The sequence below is a fragment of the Silene latifolia genome, chromosome 6 (assembly GCF_048544455.1).
Source record: "Silene latifolia isolate original U9 population chromosome 6, ASM4854445v1, whole genome shotgun sequence".
NCBI lineage: Eukaryota > Viridiplantae > Streptophyta > Magnoliopsida > Caryophyllales > Caryophyllaceae > Silene > Silene latifolia.
In genome coordinates this window covers 32162445-32168130 of record NC_133531.1, presented here as the reverse complement: position 1 = coordinate 32168130, position 5686 = coordinate 32162445, and the positions used below count along the sequence as shown (strand labels likewise).

General features: G+C 42.5%; 1 non-coding gene across 1 annotated transcript; it reads right to left on the bottom strand.

Moving 5' to 3' along the window:
• Nucleotides 1–1339: 1339 nt before the first annotated feature.
• LOC141588928 (small nucleolar RNA R71) lies at nucleotides 1340–1446 on the bottom strand. The gene has a single exon (XR_012519894.1). It is a non-coding gene; the product is annotated as a small nucleolar RNA R71 (small nucleolar RNA).
• Between the last annotated feature and the right edge of the window lie 4240 nt (nucleotides 1447–5686).

Below are 5686 nucleotides of genomic sequence, written 5' to 3'. Positions count from 1 at the left end.
GATCGACCACCCTACCCGGTCGATCGACTGACCACGTGAGGTTTACCTTCGTTTTAATTGATTTAAATGTTGTATTTGACGAATCGAATGCATGCGACTAGTTGAATGCTTAATATATGACTGACCCATTAGATCGAAAGATAGGGAAAGTTGTTAGATCACCAATTAAAATGACTAAACTATGCTGAGATCGAAAGATAGGTAAAGTTTAGATTGTAATTCACTTTTCAGGACGAGAGTCAGTATTAGTGATATTAGGGACTTGTAGCGAGATCGAAAGATGCTATTTGTTAAGAGTGGCCGAGAGGACCTCTTGTTTTCCCGCCTCATGTGTTTGATTTAGACCTGCTTAGTTTGCTGCCGCCGAAACTATAGTGAACCGACCATCCTTGCACCCCTTTAATATCTGTTTTATCCGTCTTTTTAGTTTATTATCTTTTATCGCCTTAGCTATAGATCAAATCAACTCAAAACCCCCCACATTTCTGTTACCTTAGACCGAAATTAAACAGCTAGAAATTACGTCTGCCTCTCTGTGGTTCGACCCGACTGCCGCTAGCTATAGTTGTAGTTGGAGATTATAAATTTTATTTTTGACACCTCACGACGGGTATCAAATTTTGGCGCCGTTGCCGGGGAGGCAATTGTTCTAATTTTTAGTTGTTTTATTTTAGTCTGTTTCTTAGTTTAAGGGACATCCGTTCCTTAAACTTTCTTATATTCTTTTTGTAGTTTCTTCTTATGCGCAGGTCACAGGGTGGTGAATTAGTACCTTTCAATCCTGAGATTGAGAAGACCTTGCGTGAGTTAAGACGATCATCTAGAGTATTGCCGACAGAGGAAGAGTTGAGTACTCTGTCTAGTTACTACGAGAACGAACTGTTCGAAGAAGATCCACCTACATCTCCTGCTTCTACCTCTTCAGCTGAGACAGTCACATCTCCGGAAGTTCCAGTCATGGCTGAAGAAGCAACTATAGCAAGTCATTCGAGCCGACGGTTTGCAAATCTATACAAGGGGTTCGAATTATCTGGAGCTGATAGGAAATTCGAACCGAAGCCTTCCTATATCAACTTAGTTGAGAGGAACCAGTTCGGGGGTGGTGCAAATGAAGATGCAGCCAAGCATATGGAGATATTTATCGATTATTGCTACTCTATACCCCCACCGACCGGTGTAACCCAGGACCAGATAAAGGAGACCATGTTTATATTCTCACTCGTGATCTTTGCAAGGGAGTGGTACGAGAGATCCGGATCGAGCCGCTCATGGGATCACCGACTGGAATTCTTTGGCCTTGGCATTCTACAAGAAATACTTCTCTGCCTCGAAGACGAATGCCATTAGAGCTCAGATCACGAGCTTTAAACAGGGACCTGATGAGAACTTTCATGAAGCATGGGTCCATTTCAAGAAGCTGGTGCGAACCATTCCCCACCATGGGTTCGAAAAATGGAGTCTTTGCAATCAGTTCTATAACGGGCTGTATGACGATTAGAGGGCTATTTTGGATGCTGCAGCCAATGGCCGATTTGCTGAGAATATGGGAGAGACTAAGGGGTGGAAGATCATTAATGACTTAGCCACCCATAAAGCTGAATATGGGAATTCGAGAGGCAATCAGAGGAGGAGTGCTGAATCCCCTTCTGTAGCTGCATTAGAGGCTCTCACGGTGAGGTTTGACAAATACGAGTTGGCAGGAGCTTCAAAAGGAGGGATGTATCATGTGAATGCTGTTTCAGACGGTCCTTTCGTCTGTAGAAGATGTGGAGCTGAGGGACATGTCTCAGAAAATTGTCCTAGTCCCTTCGAGTCTAGTGCTGCCTTTCAACATTACAGGCAGACAAACACATACTATGAGCCGAATGTCCATCCCAACTTGAGATGGAGTATCCAGAATGTCCTAAACCCAACTCAACCTCCACAGCAGCAGCAGCAACAGACTTATGTGCCTTCTAATAAGCAACAACCATATCAAAAACCTCCCTATGTGCCGCAGCAGCAACAAACCCAAAATTCCGACTTTGATGAGTTGAAGAATATGTTGCAAAAGGAGTCCCAAGCTAGAGAGGCCGGAATGAAACTACTAGAGAGCCAAAGTGCTCAATTAGCTAGCAAGAGTACAACTCGAGCTCTGGGACACTTACCGACTCAGACGGACCAAAAAGAGACCCTTAATGCCATCACTTTGAGGAGTGGGTCTACCCTTGAGGGGCCCGTCATGGTCGAGGACGATGCTGCAAAATATGAGGCGGAACCGAGTCAAAAGAAAGCTGGAAAGAAAAGTGGAAAGAAAAAGAAGATCAGCAGGTATGTGACTGACATACCCGGTCGATCGACTGAAGTGCGACAAACAGTAGCTTCTGATCCTGTGCAAGTCAGTCGATCAACTAACCTAACCGGTCGATCGACTGAGATTGCTGCTGATATTGAACAATTTCGTCCTCCAATGCCCGATAACTTGAGGGATCATTTGTTTCGGGGTACGACAACTCCGAAAGTATTGGGGCAAGACCCGAGTGCTGATGGGTCAGTCCCGGTTCCGAAGTACGACCCAATGTCGATCAATGGTTCATATTTGAGACGGTCTGAAGAGGGGTCAAGTTTCAATAAGAAGAAGGTAGTGGACTTTCAGCCTAAGTCCACTGATGCCGGCATGCGAGATTTAGAGGAGAGGGCTAAGTTGCTTCTTACAGCCCCCTACCCGGAGAGATTGGTGCCGACGAAGGAACAGGTATCTTTCAATAAATTTGAAAATGTTGTTCGTAATTTAAACGTACAAGTACCTTTCCTTGAATTAGTGAATCAAGTGCCCGCTTACATGAAGTTTATGAAGCAATTACTGTCTAAAAAGAGGTCACTTGAAACTGTACATACTGTCGCACTCACTAAAGAGTCATGTTCTTATTTGACTCACACTGCACCCCATAAGCTAGAGGACCCAGGTAGCTTTTCCGTTCCTTGTAATATAGGTACCTTCTCTATTGAGAAGGCATTATGTGACCTAGGAGATAGTATTAGCGTCATGCCCTTGAGTCTGGCTAGAAAGTTAAAATTGAATAGGTTTGCAGTTACGAGCATGACCGTTCAGATGGCTAATCGCTCTACGGTCCAGCCTATAGGAGTCTTAGAGGACATCCCTGTGCAAATAGGGAATTTTTTCTTCCCTGTAGACTTTGTGGTCCTAGATATGCCTGAGGATGCCCACATACCTATCATTCTAGGTAGGCCATTTCTGCACACTGCTGATGCAGTTATTGATGTTGGCTCTGGGACCCTGACCTTCAAAGTAGGGAAACACTCCATTGTCTTTGCTCAGACAGCTAGGAAGAAGGACCCCATGTGGCCTGTCACTTGCAATACGGTTTTCGAAAAGAAATCCTATTTTATACTTCCTGATATGCCTGTCTCTATTCCTACTCCTGTTGTAACACCTCCGCCCCAGATTGGGAGCAAAGTGGAGGAAGATTCTTCTGTTTTAGACATTTCAGGAGCTGGTTTGGGGAAGGGAGAGCTGCAAGTTGCTCCAGCTGTGAAGGAGCCGATCATTTCACGAGGCGGTCTTGGATTCCTGAGCTATGGCACTGATGAGGAGCTTGAATATGAGCCGGTCAAGGTAACGGAGTCTGATCTGGATTCCGACGAGTCCGAAGAGGTCATTGCTTGGGATGATGTCCGACATGTTGATCCGTTGAGTTCTACGGACGTGGAAGCTAAGAAGGGTGCAGCTGATAAGATGAGCACCGTTGAGGCTACCTCTTGTGGCCAGAAGCCGACCAAGTGGGCCATACCATGGCCGTTCTTGATCAACTACTAGTTGATCACATGTTTTATCAAAAACCTTTATTTATTTGCTTTTGTTAGACTTTCTTTTTATTGCTTTTGTGTGAGCGAGACTTCGCATTTAATTATTTTTGTTTAGGAATTTTTAAGTGCTTTAGACTTTACTTTGGGTTTTGCGCAATTTTGGGCGCATATTATTGTGCACTTGCAGGTTTTAGACCTCATTAGCTCAAGTTATTGAGCAAATACGAAGAAATCGAAGTTACAAAGAAGATTTTTTTGGTCGATCGACTGACCTGTATAGTCGATCGACTGGCTGCACAGTTCCAGGAGCTTCTGTTCCTGTTCACTCTGGTCGATCGACTGGGCTATGTAGTCGATCGACCGCCTTGCACTGCTGTACCTGTTCCCGACCTCTCCCCTGCTGCGTTTGGTCGATTTGCGGAATTGAGGGAGTTTTCTACTCCACTTTATCTTCCGTCATATTGTTTATTTCTTCTATTTTTCTAAATTGTGCGCATAATACCGCTTCAAAATTGTTTTCTCGGACTTATGCGTGGTCCTTTTGTCTTTTCAGGTACTTTTTGGTAGCACTGCTAGCTACTAAAACCTCCTAGCTCACGCTGGTTTGGGGAGGTCTCCTTTTGCTGCGCTTAAAGTCTTGTGAGTTCCCAAGTTTTACTTCTGTCGTATTTATTTATTTTCTCGCAAATTCCCGTTTCTCTTTTCTTCATTACATGATTTTGCACAATGGGGACATTGTGTGATTTGGTTTGGGGAAGGGTTTTGCGTCGCATATCATTTGCTTGCATTCACGTTTACATTTTTGTTTTGCATTATTATTTAATTTCTCTTATATATAAAGAAAATTCCAAAAAAAAATTGAAAAATTTCATCAAAATTCAAAATTTGCATGTTTATTTTAGCATTTAGTCTAGTCGGAACGGTAGTATTTCCATGATGACATTGCATTTGCATCTGTTCTTGCCTAAGCCTTGCTAATTGACATGTTATTAGTAGAATCAATTGCATAGTCTACAAGTTTTCGTTAAATTATTTGCTGAACTTGAGACTTGACTTAGATTTTTGGCAAACTACATCATATTTCTGAGATTTAGAGCCTATAACTGGTGTCATCTATGACCAGTTTATCTAGGATTGTGAGTAGTACTCCTTATGAGACATGTTACATAAATATGCATAAATATGAACTTAATCTACTTAATACCTGTATGCATTCGGTCCGTGGTTTGTTGACACATGTGGTAGAGATTTCCCTTTATTCTTTTTGCCCATAAGCTTCACACTGCCAAAACAGCCTTTTTGTCCCATTACTACATCCTAAATTTAACCTGCCCTTGTCAAGCTAGTAGTTTACGTTTTTTGGATTATTACTTCGTTTTTGGTGGTTTTTGCTCGATCGAGATGTTGTTGGGAAAATGAAAAGAAGGAAAGAAAGAAATAGAAAAGAAAAAAAAAAGATAAAAAAAAAATGATTCGAGAAAGAAAGGAAAAAAAAGTTCTGTACTGTTCAAAACGGTCGATCGACTGCCAATTCTGGTCGATCGACTGGGATCCGAGAAAAAGAAGAAAGGAATCAATTCGCATATTCAAATCCTTATCTTATGGCGATTTTTGTTCCCATGTTGCATTAGTATCTTATGGGGAGTTGGTTGATTACTGTTATGATGGAGATTGTGAGTTTTGTGCTTGCTATAGCACCGTATCGATTGAATTTTGAGCAAGAAGAAGGATGTTGTCATATGGTTCCGTTTTGGTACTAGCTTGATCACCTGTACCTCCACTTTCCCGTAAATGTTTTGCCTCTTCTTACCCATACCTCACATATCCATATATACCTCGGCATGTGTCATGGTCTTTTGTTGGTTGGAATGCATATGTA